This window comes from Trichosurus vulpecula, chromosome 1 (genome assembly GCF_011100635.1).
Source record: "Trichosurus vulpecula isolate mTriVul1 chromosome 1, mTriVul1.pri, whole genome shotgun sequence".
NCBI lineage: Eukaryota > Metazoa > Chordata > Mammalia > Diprotodontia > Phalangeridae > Trichosurus > Trichosurus vulpecula.
Genome location: NC_050573.1, coordinates 543042409 through 543058004, shown reverse-complemented (window position 1 = coordinate 543058004; position 15596 = coordinate 543042409). Strand labels below are relative to the sequence as shown.

The following is a 15596-nucleotide window of genomic DNA, read 5'->3' as shown; positions in this document are numbered from 1 at the left end:
GTCTACAGGACAAGGATGCCTTATGTCCCTCTATAGCAGGTCTTCTTATTAACCCTTTGGTCCTTGAACTTGTGTTTTAAAAATATCCTGATAACTGTATTTCAGTATCATTAGTTTCCTTTGTAATTCTATGTATTTTATTTTATGCATTTAAGAACATTATTCTGAGAAAGGCTTCATAGGCTTCATTAGATTGCCAGTGGGGGGCAGGACACACAAAAAGTAGAACCCCAACTCTATAGGGCCAGGGAAGGTCTCTCTCCTCTCTCTTTGTCTGTCTCTCTGCCCCTCTCTGTTCCTCCCTTCCTCATCCCCCCTTCCCACCACTCCTTCCCCTGTAAGTTAGAGATCAAGGTTTCAGTAGCGTAGAAAACCAGAGCATTAAAAGGAAATGCAAACAAACTAGCTGCCCAGGGCCAAGCTGAAAGTAGAACCTATCAGTTATTTATCTACTTGAGTTTGAGTCGTCTGTCTCTAAACGGTTACTAGTCACTCTTGGGATGTTTTGCCCATTTCAGACTCAGTGTTCTCCAGACTGACCTGATCATCATCCCCTTTCCCCTCCAAACTTTGCTGCCTCTCTCAGACAGGACCACTTATTGCACTATAGCGAGGGAGGAAAATACAAGAATTCAGTGGAATCCTTGCAATGAGGAGGCTGGGCACACACAAAATGCAAGGATACTGCTATTCAGGTGTCGTTTGCTTGCCAGGTGAGCAGTGGAGATCAAAATAAATACCAGAGTGTTGAGTTAATGATGTACAAAGTCCATGCAAATAGAGAATAGAATTGCCAAAGGAGTTTTGAGGGCAAGAGTGAGTCAGATGATTAGATGGTCAACAATTCTGTAGGACCTGAGAGAGCCTGGGCAGAGGAGGCCGACACATGTCATGTGACACCAGCAGTTTCACTAGAAAGACTTCATTTTAAGACAGTTTTCCCTTCCCCTTTTTGCTACGTTTATCCTCTTACGCCAGTCAAAATCAATCTTGAGTGAGCTTGGCTTGGAGCCTCACTGATTGGTTAGTGAATAGCATGGGGAGCAGAGAAAGGCATTCCCCAGAAACACCACCCTCTCAATCCTGCTGACTCAAATTCTGGACTCACTTTTCACTTTCTCTCTTCTCTTCCACCTGCTTACAAGCTGTTAAAAAGTCCTGTCAGTATTTTATCCCATCATCCTAGTATAGGCCCTAATTAGCTAGCACCTAAATTATAACAGTAGTTTCATAGTTGAGTTCTCTATCTATAGGCCCTTTCTCCCTCTCAAGTCCACAGTAATACTGCTCCGATCCTATTTCTCCAACTGCATTTCCCACTGTTCCCAACAGGCACCCTCCCACTCCACCCCCACCCCCAGTCATGTTGGACTCTCTGCTTTCCACATATTGAGCTTATTGCATCTTTTGTTTCTCCTGAAATACCCCACTTTCCTACCCTTCATCTAAATATTTGTTTGTCTTTCCTCCCCACCTCAAGTAAACATCTTTAAATAGGCTTTCTTGTCCTCTTTGATCTAGGCTTCCTCACCTTCTTTGATCTCACTTTTGTATGACTTCTGTATGCTATGTAATTTAGTACCTTAATTATGTTCTCTCTTGTGGTATCCTGATTGTTTCAGGGTTATTAAATTTGTCTTCTAAGCAGATTATGAATTCTTTTTGAGGTCAGGGTTAAAAGGCACATTATGGTTGTTCAGCAAACAGTTTGCTTAGGAGGCAGCTAAGTGCCTCAATGGATAGAGTGCTGCACCTGGAGTCAGGAAGATCCTGAGTTCAAATGTGACTCAGACACTTGTGACCCTGAGCAAGGCACTTAACCTCTTTTTGCCTTAATTCACTGGAGATGGAAATGGAAGACTACTGTAGTATTTTTGCCAAGAAGATAGTGTGGTCAACAGGGTCACAAAAAGTCGGACACAACTGAACAAAAAATACTTGCTTAATTTTTTTAAAGGGAAACTTCTAAGCAATCATGTATTTTTTTCTGTCCGTAACACTTTACCTGAGCCTCCTTTCTTTAAAAAAAAAAAAGATCTTGGTTTTAAGATCTCCTACGTTTCTCAATGTTTTCCCCTCGCAGAGACCTGTTCTTTATAGCAAAGTATAAAAAGAGGAAAATTAATAGTTCAGCAAAATTAACCACCATGTCGAAAAAGTATATGCAATGGGGCAGCTGTGGATGGAGTGCTGGGCCTGGCAGTCAGGAAGACTCCGCTTCCTGAGTTCAAATGTGGCCTCAGGCACTTACTAGCTGTGTGACCCTGGGCAAGTCGTATCTTTTATATCTCTTCTTGGGGGCCATACTCGGTGGTGATCATTCCACAATATTCCATTTTCATTGTTATATTGTTATTATTCTTTATATTTTCAGTTGTTTTTATAGTCGTGTCCTACTTTTCATGACCCCAATTTGGGTTTTTTTTGGCAAAGATACTGGAGTGATTTGCCGTTTCCTTTTCCAGCTCATTGTACAGATGAGGAAACTGAGGCAAACAGGGCTAAGTGACTTGCCTAGGGTCATACAGCTAGTACGTGTCCGAGCCACATTTGAACTTGTCTCCCTAACTCCAGGTCCAGCATTTTATCCACTATAACACCTCACTTGTAATGACTTGTTTTCTTGTGTCTGCTTTTGCCTCAGTTTGTATGTCTTCCCATACTTCTCTCTATTTGTTTTATGCATTGTTTCTTCAAACAATTAAAGTTTGCATTTTTTTGAGTAGCTCATTTTACTGCGCTTTCTTTTGGAGGTGTACTTAAAGGAGACAAGTTTGGACAGATACAAGTACCATTTATACAGCACTTTCTTATGATAGGCTGTAAAGGACTTACTGTAGAATTATGAAATACAGTATGATTTTTAGATGTATAGTATTCATATTAAAAAGACAATGAGTTTAGGAGCTGTGTGCCTGGTAGACATTATTTCCTGAAACGTGCAGGGCGGGGGTTGGGGGGGGGAGGGAAGGGAGTGTTGAGAGGAAGTCTGCAAGGACTGTATATGAGGAAACTTAAGCTTTGTGAAAGGAAGGAAATGGCAGAAGAAGATGGGAAGAATTAAAAACAAGCCATTTTTTGGAAAAGAAGATGCATTCCACCATTTCTACGCTCCCTTTCCAGAGAGAGATAGAATAGGAGCAGAACTCAGGTGGACAGAATGAGACAAGATTGCCACAGACTGCTTATTAGCCTGAGAGATACAGTAAGGGAAAGTCTGAGATTCCTGTTTCTTGGCACTGGGAAAGAGTAGTTGAAGGAAATGTCTTCGAGTTCAGGATCATATAATACTCTCATAGCACTGGAAAACTAACGCTTTCATTTTAATGATGAAGAAGCTGAGGCATAGAGCAAGATTTAGTGATGTGGTTAGGTCATACAGTGAGTCAGTGGCAGAGTCTCCTGATTCTGGCCCCTCCTCTTCCTATTACAGTAGAGCCAGGAGGCTTGTTAACTGCTCAAGATGCTTACTCTCCAGCCCTAATGAGAGTAAGTCCTAGAGAACTAAGACTGAAAAGACCTAACTTCAGGAGGAATCTGGGGGAAAAGAGAGTTCTAATGATTTGAAATGAAAAATTTTGGACTTGTAAAGACTCAATAATTCCTGGATTATGTCTGGGATATAGGAGTGACCAGGGACTGAAATCTATGATAGTAGGCTATTAAGACTGATATAATGGATTACAGCGAATCCACTGGAATAGTGAGAGATTATACATCCACAGTTCACCTAATAGTAATTTGTATCTGAAGAGTTTCACAAGCTATGATAAATTGGTTTTGTACGTTAAGTGGCCTCCTGAGGATGCTGCAGTAAAGAAGCACCCTTTCAGGGGGTTACTGCATGAGGATTGAAGGGTACATATCATGTTCTTTATTTAAAAATTTATTTTAATTACTATCTTTTGTTTTTACATTGCCCAAAATATCAACTGCCCCCATCAATTCCTCTCCCTGCTTCCACAAAGCCATCTCTATGGCAAAGAATTTTTTTTAAAAAGAAGAAAAAAAATCAACAAAAGCATTCAATATATTGAAAAAACATTATGTGTAATGCTCTTGTATACCCCTCCCCCCACCTCTGCAAAGGAGTTGGGAGGAAATGTCTTGTCATGTTTCTTCCTTAGGGTCAATCTGATTCTTTATAATTTCCAAACATTCATTTGAGCGGTTGTTTGATGGTACTTTCTGTTTACATTGTTAAAATCATTGTGTATATTGGTTTCCTCATTCCACTTAGTACGCATGAGTTCATTTAAGTATGTCAACACTTCTCTGGATTCGTCATGCTTGTAATTTCATAAGCATAGTAATATTCCTGAAGCTTGAATACTTCAGCCACATAATGAGAAAATGGCACTCAATGGAAAAGACCGTGCTGTTGGGGAGGATTGAAGGCAAACGGAGAAGGGGATGTCAGAGGATAGGATAAAAGGATAGTATCATGGAAACAAGTAACAGGAACTTGTACAGACTTTGGGAGAGAGTGGAGGAGAGAAGGGCCTTGTGTTCTATGGTCCATGGGATCATGAAGACCTGGACACAGTTGAACAACAAATAGTACCACATTATGTTCATCTATCACAGCTTGTTTAGCTGTTCCTCAATCAGAAGCCATTAACTTTATTTCTCATTCTTAGCTATAACAAAAAGTGCAACCAGAAGTATTTTGTGTAGATGAACCTTTCCGTTTTTCAGTTACCTCTCTGAGTTATGGTAAAAGGATATGGACATTTTCGCCACCTGCTTTGTACAGTTCCACATTGCTTTCCAGAATGGGTGTGCACACTAACAGCTCCAGCAATGATGCATCAGTCTGCCTCAGAATACCCTGTTCTTGGTCCCTTAAGGAGAACTTTTCCCCATACTGTCCCCTTGAAAAGTTTCCACCACATAGAGCCTATTTAGGAAATTCTTTGGACCTACTTTGTCCTAGCTGAAAACGTAAAGAGGTGCGTGATTAGGCCTCTTAAAATGTGGGTTCTCAGCCAGTTCTTCCAGCTAGTTGTGTAGCCTTGGCTAAAGATGGATGGTAGCAATGAGAACAGTGGTGATGGTGATGATGATAGCGAGCATTTTGATATCGAGTACTTTAAATTTTGCAGAGTGCTTTACATAGATTGTCTAAGTTGATCACAATAACTTTGTGAGATAAATACTATTACTTATTTTACAGATGAGGAAACTGAGTCTAAAACAGATTAAATGATTTGCCCAGATATCCCCAGAGTCCCCCAGCTAGTAAGTGTCCGAGGCAGGATTCGAACCTAGGTCTTCTGACGCAAAGTCTGGCATTCTATCCACCATCCCACATAACTTCTCGTAGCCTTAGTTTCCTCGTCAGTGTATTGAAAGGGCTGGGTGAGATCAGCACTCTTTCCTTTGTACAGTGATGAAAGACTTCAGAGGATATTTAGTCCAATCTATACCTGGACAGGAATCCTCTTTACAACATGCTGACCAGTGTTCATCCAGCCTTTGTGTAAAGATGAGTGCTGTGTTCCATCCCTCACCCCAAGGCACAGACTCTTCTACCCAGACCTACTCCAGTGTGACATCTTTTCTGAGATCTACAGGATACTTACATATAAAGCTTATACCTACATTCGGCCTTTTGTGTTGATCTGTGCAAGTTTCTCTTTTAGCATCAGTAAGATCGCTCTTCTCCCAGGCCCTCAGGTTGGCTATGTTAATAGGTCACCTTTTAAGCCTTCTCCGTCATTCACGCAGTACAGCGCAGTACAGAGCACTGAAGTTAAAAGTTGTTTAGCCCTTTCACTCATGTCCGACTCTTTGGTTTTCATGGCAAAGGTACTGGAGTGGTTTGCCATTTCCTTCTCCAGCTCATGTGCAGATGAGAAAACAGAGACAAATAGGGTTAAATGACTTGCCCAGGATCACACAGCTAGTAATATGTCTGAGGTCAAATTTGAACTCAGGTCTTCATGACCCTAGGCCCAGTGCTCTATCTTTTGTGCCACCTAGCTGCCCAGAATCAGGAAGGCCTGAGTACCCTGGGAGTAACATTCTTATCACTCCCTAAATTATATCCTGCCATCTACTGCCCTCTACTCCCTCTTTGAACATTTCACACTTGTTCCTCCATTCCAAGCTCATGCTGCTTGCCCCATATGACATCCTTTTTTCTTGTGATTTATTTGACATTTGCCCATCTGTTAAGCCCCACAAGCCTCATCTCTTACATGAAATTTTCCTGACTATTTCAGGCCATGTCGTTCTCTACACTATCATTTCTAAATAAAGATTTTATTCTTTAACTAAAAGCTGCCCTGAATTGTAATTTAGTTTTCATTAACACATGTCTCATCGGCAGCTAAAGTGTAAGCTTCCTAGAAAGCAAAAGATGTTAAGATCTAAGCTACACTTTAACTGCTCTCCATTTCCTCTTTCGTAGTGTCTAGCATGTGGCTCTAGGTAAAAGCTGCTGCATATTAAATAGCTATACCTAACTGGAGAAAGGGCCTTTTATTTATCTCATTTTAAAAATTACAACTTCCACGTAGGGTCAGGTCATTTGTCTATATAGACGCAGCCTACTCCCACACATATTTTTCCCAAGGCTGTAGCTGTCCTCTATGATATCAGCCTTGAAAAACATCCTATCATAATGCAATAAAAATTACATTCAATAAAGGGCTGTGGAAACATAGATTAAAAATTAATTGGAAACCACATAATTGAATCCTAAAGAATAAGTGGGTTGAAGAACAAATGATAGAAACAATCAGTAATTTCATTAAAGAATGAGATAACATACCAAAATTCATGACATTCAGCCAAAACAGTACCTAGGTGAACATTTATATTTCTAAGTGTTTGTATCAATAAAATAGAGAAAGAGCAGATCAATGGATTGGACATGCAACTAAAAAAACTAGAAAAAGAACAAATTAAAATTACTCAGTTAATTACCAAATTGGATATCCTGAAAAATCAAAGGAGAGTTTAATAAAATTGAAAATAAGAAAACCATTGAACTAATAAAACTGGGAGCTGGTTTTATGGGGAAGAGTGGGCAAAATAGATAAACCATTGGTTAATTTGATTTTTTTTTTAAAGAAAGAAGAAAAACAAATTACTAGTATCAAAAATGAAATTAAAGCAATTATTGGGAGCTACTTTGCCCAGTTTTATGGCAGTAAATCTAAGTGAAATGGATAAATATTTACAAAAATATAAATTGCCCAGATTAACAGAAGAGAAAATAAAATACTTAAATAACCCGTCCTTAGGAAAAAAAGAAATTGAACAAGCCATCAGTGAGCTTTCTAAAAGAAAATTCCCAGGACAAGGTGTATTCACAAATGAATTCTACCAGACATTTAAAGAACAGTTAATTCCAGTAGGATATATACTGTTTGGAAAAACAGGTAAAGAAGGAGTCCTTCGAGATTCCTTGTGCAGCACAAATGTGGTGCTAAACCAGGAAGAGCAAAACAGAGAAAGAAAATTGTAGACCAATTTCCCTAATGAATATTGTTGCAAGAATTTTAAATAAAACACTGGCAAAGAGAGTACAGCAATACTTCACAAAGATCATACACTATGACCAGGTGGGATTTGTAACAGCAATGGAGGACTGGTTCAATATTAGGAAAACTATTAGCATAATTGACCATATTAATAACAAAACCAACAGAAATCATATGATTATCTTAGTAGATGCAGAAAAAGCTTTTGACAAAACACAATACCCATTCCTATTAAAAACACTAGAAAGAATAGGAATAAATGTAGCTTTCCTTGATATGATAAATAATATCTATCTAAAAACCATCAGCAAGTATTATCTGTAATGAGGATAAGCTAGAAGCCTTCCCAGTAAGATCAGGGGTGAAACAAGGATGTCCATTATCACCACTATTATTCGATATTGTACTAAAAATTCTAGCTATAGCAATAAGAGAAGAAAAGGAAATAGAAGGAAGTAGAATAGGCATTGAGGAAACAAAACTTAGCAGTCTTTAAAGATGATATAATATACTTAGAGAATCAGCTGAAAAACTATAGTTTAAATAATTAACAATTTTAGCAAAGTTACAGGATATAAAATAAACCCACATAAATCATTAGCATTTCTATAAACTACCAACAAAACCCAGCAGCAAGAACTAAAAGAAGAAATTCCATTCAAAATAACAACAAAGAATACAAAATACTTGGGAGTCTGCCTTCCAAGACAAACATAGGAACTATATGAACACAATTACAAACATTTCATGCAAATAAAAAGTCAGATCTGAACAATTGGAAAAAACATTAATTGCTCATGGGTACGCTGAGCCAATGTAATAAAAATGACAATCCTATCTAAATTTATTCAGTGCCATACCAAACTATCAAAAAATGATTTTATAGAAAAAATAACCAAAAAAAATTCACTCAGAACAACAAAAAGGTCAAGAATATCAAGGGACTTAATATTAAAAAAAGTGAAGGAAGGTGGCCTAGCCATACCAGATCTCAGACTATATTATAAAGCAGTAATCTTCAAAACAATCTGCTACTGGCTAAGAAATAGAGTGGTAGATCAGTAGAATGGATTAGGTACACAGATCTCAGTGGTAAATGACCATAGTACTAATCTAGAGTTTGATAAACCCAAGGACCCCAACTTTTGGGACAAAAACTCACTATTTGACGAAACTTGCTGGGAAAACTGGAAAACAGTATGGTAGAAGCTAGACCAATAGTTCACACCACATACCGAGAAAAGGTCGAAATGAGTATATGATTTGGACATAAAGGGAGAATACCATAAGCAGATCTATGAATAAGGGAAGAATTTATGACTAAACAAAAGGTAGAGAGCATTACAAGATGTAAAATGGATAATTTTGATTATATTAAATTTAAAAGTTTTTGCACCAATAAAAGTAATTAACGGCCAAGATCATATAAGTAAAGCAGAAAGATGGGAAAATTTTTTTACAGAAGTTATCTCTGATAAATGCCTCATTTCTGAAATATATAGAGAACTGAGTCAAATTTATAAGAATACAGGTCATTCCCCAATTGATAAATGGTCAAAGGATATGAACAGGCAGTTTTCAGATAAAGAAATCAAAGCTAACTATAGACATATGAAAAAAGATGCTCTCAATCACTATCGATTAGAGAAATGTAAATTAAAACAACTCTGAGATACCAACTCAGCCATCAGATTGGCTAATGTGGCAGAAAAGGAGAATGACAAATGTTGGAGGAAATGTGGGAAAATTGGGACACCAGTGCACTGTTGTTGAAGTTGTGAACTGATTCAGCCATTCTGGCTGGCTGGCATTTGAAACTATGCCCAAAGGGCAATCGAAATGTGCATACCCTTTGATCCAGCAATATCACTACTAGGTCTGTATCCCAAAAAGATAAAAAAAGGAGAGTGGGAAGGACCCCTATATTTATAGCAGCCCTTTTTGTGGTGGCCAAGAATTGGAAATTGAGGGTGTGCCCATCAATTGGAAAATGGTTGAATAAGTTGTATTATATGATTGTGATAGATACTGTTGTTCTATAAGAAATGATGAGCAGGATGTTTTCAGATAAACCTGGATAGACTTATATGAACCGATTCAGAATGAAGTGAGCAGAACTGGGAGGACATTGTACACAGTAATAGTAACAGTGTATGACAGTCCACTATGAAGGACTTAGCAATACAATTATCCAAGATAATTCTGAAGTCTTATGATGAAAAATGCTCTTCACCTCCAGAAAAAGAACTTAGGGGAGTCTAAATGCAGATCAAAGCATAACCTTTTTTTTTTTTACTTTATTTTTTTAGGGTTCTTTTTTGCTTGTGTTTTCTTTTGTAGTAGGCTAATATGAAAATATGTTTTGCATGAATGCATATGTATAATCTATATAAAATTTCTTACTTTCTCAATTGGGGGAACGGAGGAAGGGCAAGAGGGAATTTGGAACTCAGTTTTTAAAAAAATGTTGAAAATTGTTTTTACATGTAATTGGAAAAAAATAAAATTATTGAAAATTTTTTTTAAAAATCTCGTTTCCCTTAACAATTAATTATGAATCAGTCATCTACTATTTAACATCAGGAAATTGTTGGATTAGAAAGGACCTTAGAGACTGGTCACATTACCTAACCTTAAAGTAATTTTAATGGCCTATTTATTTGAACAGAAATTAATATGTGTCTAGGGAGCTTACCCATAAAAGCAGATTCTACTTCCCAGAAAATTCATTAACAAAAATGTTTAAATCTTATTAGCTCTTATTAATATAAGCCAAAACTGGTATTCTCTTTTATAATATGTAGAATCATGTATGTCTGATGGAGGAGACAGAGAAGACAGTACTTTTTCAGGGTCTTATATTAATTCAATGGGAGGAAATGTTGGAGGACATTCTAAGTTGGAGGAAATGATGTATGAGAGCTCAGTGGCAGGAGCGAATAAATTGTGTGCAAGAAACAGACAGATGACTACAGGTTAAGAAGTGGGCCTTTAAACAACATGATGAAGAACATGAATTTCATCTAAATGATCCCCTTTACATTTCTAGCAAGTTGGTGATGTGATCAAAAGAATGTTTAAAGAAAACAATTCTTAATCCTTTAGCTTTGAGGGGAGAAAAATAAAGACAGATAGGTTAGGAGTCTCATAAGAAGACACTAGGAAAAGTATGGGTATTTTAGGGCCAGCACATGTATTGTGACTGTAGAAGGGAGGGGATTCAAGAGACATTACAGAGAAAATATTGGTGGAGTATGGGTGAATTTTAACGGCGAGTATCATGGAGGTAGATAGCCAGTCTGGTGGTGTGGTAAGACTAGGCTGATGTTGTTGAGAATGGCAAGAGGGGCAAAGTGGAGACATTTCAACAGAAGAAAAATAGGAAGATACTGTGAACAGAAGGTCAATCAATCAACAAGCCTCTATAAGTGTCTGCTATGTACTAAGCACTGTGCTAAGTGCTGGGTATAAGAATGCCCAAAATGAATCAAGGAGCTTCTGTCATATCAAGGAAGACAACACATACATGTATAATCATCGGGATGACTAGATTTGCGATTTTATTGGCAAAGGTGAGGAAACCCTTTGCCAATGCAGATTGTCACTTTCTCCACAATTTAGAGCTGCCTAGAGCACTAAGAAGTTTAAAGACTTGAACCCACATCTTCCTGGCTTCAAGGCTAGCTGTCTATCCACTAAGCCATCCTCTCTCACTTCTATATGTATACCGAATAAATGCAAAATAAATATATAAAGTAGTTGAATACAGGACAGTTATGGATGGAGGGAACAGACAGGTGTGGGGATCAGGAAAGTCTTCATGTGAAGGTGGTGTTTGAACTGAGGCTTGAAATAAGTGAAGGGTTACTGTGAGGTGTGGAAGTAAGGGGAGAAATTGTGCTACAGACTCAGGTGGAGCCAATGCAAAGACAGAGAAGAGAGATGTAGTGTTATTGTGCATGACGAACAGTAAGGACAGTCTGGCCAAACCATAGGTTCATGAAGGGGAGAATAATCTATATTTAAACTAGAAAGATAGGTTGAGGCCAGTCGTGAAGGCCACTAAAAACAAGGGGGCATTCTAGAAGCAATAGGAAGCCCCTAGAGCCCTTGAGTGTAGGTGTAATGTGGTCATATCTGCATTTACTTTAGTATTTATGTCAAAGATGGTTTGGATTGGGAAGGAACTTAAGGCCAGGAGCAATTAGGGAAGCCATTGCGATAGTCTAAGTGAGAGGTAATGAGGGCCTAAACGAAAGTTCTGGTTGTGTGAGAGAGTAAGAAGAAGATAAATACAAGAAGTTTTGTGAAGTTAGATTGATTGGATATATGGGGTGAGAGAGAGTGAGGATTCAGGAATACTGCTGAGATTGCAGACCAGGTAGACTAGAAGGATTAGATGCCCTTGAAAGACAGGGAGGTTTGGTAGAGGTTTGGATTTAGGGGGAAAATAATTGGTTCTGTCTTGGAAATAATGAGTTTAAACTGTCTGTGACAACCAGGTTTCTAATTGGGAGGGGGAGTTAGTTGGGAGGCTAGGAAGTATGAATTTGGTTCACTTTAACAGACATTTACCAAGTGTCAGTTGTGTGCAAGGCCATTGTGTTTCATGGCTTGCCATGGCCACACAAATCATCAACTTGTGGCCAGCCAAGAAGGCCTGGTATGAGAGCAAGCTGTATCATATCATCCCAAGAGCAAGATGTTACTAGAAGGACAACAAGCAAGTGGAAACCAAGGGAGACCTTATGTTAATATAGCTGCAACAGACGATTTGGATTTAACACCAGGAAATAAAAATAGCTGAACAATTCTTCACAGAGGAGGTCCAGACCAAAGGCATCACTTTTGAAGGAACTGAGGGATTGATTCTTAAGATACTTGAAAAGAGAGAAAGATACTTAATGAATGATTGTGGGAAAATATGGATATTATTGCCACTAAAGGAAAACAATGGAAATTATAGTCACCAACCATGTGCCTACTTTTTCATCTCCACAATGATTTTATGATGACAGTGTACACATATATCAAGGATATCCTTGGTGAAGTTGAGGACTTTAAAAAAATTCTAATATTCTCCAGTAGACCAAAATTTTATATCACACATTTGACTTAGAAAATGTAGAGGAGGCGGAGCCAAGATGGCCGCGTGAAGGCAGCTTCTTGCCGGAGCTCTCTCACAAGGTCTGTCAGATTCCTATAAAAAAGTGAATTTGAGCAGATTTGAGAGAGTCAGAAACCGCGAGCAGTCTGCGTGGGGCAAATTTCCGAGCCGGGAGAGTCTGAAAGGCTGAAGACACGATCCTGTAGGCTCGGAGAGTGCTCGGTGCGGAGCTGCTCCAGACCAAGGCGGAAGCGGCTGGCCGGGAAATCCACGTGGGAGACGGGCTGGGAGAAAGCTGAGCGCCGGAAACTGACGGAGATCCCCAGGCCTCCCAACACAGGACTGCAGTCTGTGGAAGCGACGAGAGGCAGCGCAACGCCACCCATGACACACAGTCTCCGGAAGTTTGCAGCCCAAACGTATTAAACGCGGCTTCTTGAACTTCCGGGAGTTCTTAATGTCCAGGTAAACAGCTCTAATCCCTCCCCTCCCCACCCAGAGAATCCCTCGGGGGAAAAAAAAAAAGGAACGCTGGAACAGAGCAGAAAGTAGTGGGGCTTCAGTGGTTAAATAGCAGAAGTTCATTAGTCCCAGAGGGGCAGAGTCGGCAGGGGTCAATGCCAAGAGCCCAGACGTAACCTTGCTCCCCCAGGGGAAGTGCCAGACATCAGCTCAAACAACAAACAGCTGAGACCATTGCTGAAAAGCAAGTGCTGGAGAGCACCCACAGGGAGTGAGACGCCAGGGAGCCAGACCCCTCCCCCACACCTCAGGAAACTGAAGGTTATAATTCTAGACTCACAACCCCCAGAATAAGAAAGCTGGGACAGAAAGCCCTGAGACCCACAGGTAGAAATTCGTTGTAAAGCCAGCAAAAGGCAAACCAACATGAAGAAGAACACAAAAAAACCGAGGACAATAGATTCTTTTTATGGAGACAGGCAGGATCAAAATATCAACATAGAAGAGGATAGCAATGACACGGTAGATACATCAGATACCTCAAAAGCTAATATGAACTGGTCTCCAGCCCAAAAAGCACTGCTGGAAGAGCTAAAGGAGGATTTTAAAAACCAAATTAGGGAGCTAAAAGAAAATATGGAAAAAATGGAAAAAAAATTCACTGATGAAATCAAGTCCCTAAAGAATAAGATTGGCGAAAAGGATACGGAGATTCAGAATCTAGAGAGAGAAAAGGGTACCCTGAGAGGCAAAATCAACCAATTGGAAATGGAGACTCAAAAGCAAAATGTAAACACTAACTCATTCAAAATTAGACTTGAGCAAGTGGAAGCTAATGAATCTATGAGGCATCAAGAAGTAATAAAACAAAATGTAAAGAATGAAAAAATAGAAAAAAGTGTAAAATATCTGATTGGCAAAACAACTGACCTGGAAAATAGATCCAGGAGAGACAATTTGAGAGTTATTGGTCTACCGGAAATCCACGATGAAAAAAAGAGCCTTGACAGTATCTTCGAAGAAATTATCACAGACAACTGCCCAGAGGTCCTAGAACCAGAGGGCAAAATAGTCATTGAAAGAATTCACCGATCACCCCCTGAAAGAGATCCCAAACTGAAAACACCAAGAAATATTATAGCCAAATTTCAGAGCTATAAACTCATGGAGAAAATACTGCAAGCAGCCAAAAAGAAGCAATTCAAATATTGTGGAACTACAGTCAGGATCACGCAGGATCTCTCAGCTTCCACATTAAAAGACAGGAGAAATTGGAATATGATATTCCGAAGGGCAAAGGAGCTGGGACTACAACCAAGGATCAACTACCCAGCAAAACTAAGCATAATTTTCCAGGCAAGGCGATGGACATTCAATGAAATAAGGGAATTCCAGACCTTCCTGATGAAAAGGCCAGAACTCAATGGAAAATTTGATCTCCAAATACAAAACTCAAGAGAGACATAAAAAGGTAACCGGGGGAAAAACCCCACAAACCTTATTAACCAATAAGGGCAGGTTGTTTACATCTTTATGTGGGATTATATCATCTTATGTATGTTTTTTATGTGTATACATGTATACACATATATACATATATAAGTCATTCTTGTGAATGGTACAACTATTATGACAAATGAAAGGGATATACATAGGTTGTGAATGCCTGTATAAATTAACTGATGTAAAGATATAAAATATAAATAAGAGATATAAAGGGAGGGCTATGAGGGAAGTGGTAAGGAGGTAGTAGAAAAGGGTAAATTACACCAAAGGAAGTGGCACAAAAACATATTATAGTAGAGGGAAAGAAGGGAGGGAGAAGAGCAGTATTTGAGCTTTACTGTCATCTGATCTAGTTCAAGAAGGGAATAACATACTCTGATAAGTTTAGAAATCTAACTTGTCCCACGGGAAGTGGGAGGGTAAGGGGGGACAAAGGGAGGGGGGTGGGCAGAAGGGAGAGGAGAAGTAGCAAGTGGGTAACGGTAAGATAAGGGAGGGGAATAAAGAGGGAGGGTTAACTGAGGAAAGCGGCGGTCAAAAGCAAAACTTTGTTGAGGAGGAGAAGGGGAAAGGGAGAAATAAAAGCATAAACAGGGGAAATTAGGATGGAGAAAAAGACACAGATAGAAATCATAACCCTGAACGTGCAGGGGATGAACATTCTCACAAAACAGAAAGTGTAGAGGATACAAGATCCCACTATGCTTATTGTTTGTTGACTATTGAAAAAAAAATTACTTCATTTGGTAGGGTAAAAATACTACTTTAAAGGCCTTTGTCTGAAAAAGGGTTTCCCATGTATGTGTCAGAGTCTTCATTTTCTTGACAGCCCTCCACTGTGACAAAGAAAACAAAAATATCCAATATAGTGAGCACACTCAGCCCTTCTCTGCTCACCTCCCTGTCATGGGGAAGGGAGATATGGTTCCTTATCTCTTCTGTGGACTCTGGTTTTTCAGGTTCTTGGAGTTTGGCTTCCTTTAGGAATTTAGGCTTTAGGCTGCCCCTGAGAATTCCTTGAAATGTTA

The 15596-nt window shown here is 39.1% G+C and overlaps 1 protein-coding gene across 1 annotated transcript in view; it reads left to right on the top strand.

Annotated features, from left to right (window-relative positions):
* TDRD7 (tudor domain containing 7) overlaps positions 1–15596 on the top strand; it is a 153834-nt gene that overhangs the window by 15799 nt on the left and 122439 nt on the right. The window lies entirely within an intron of this gene.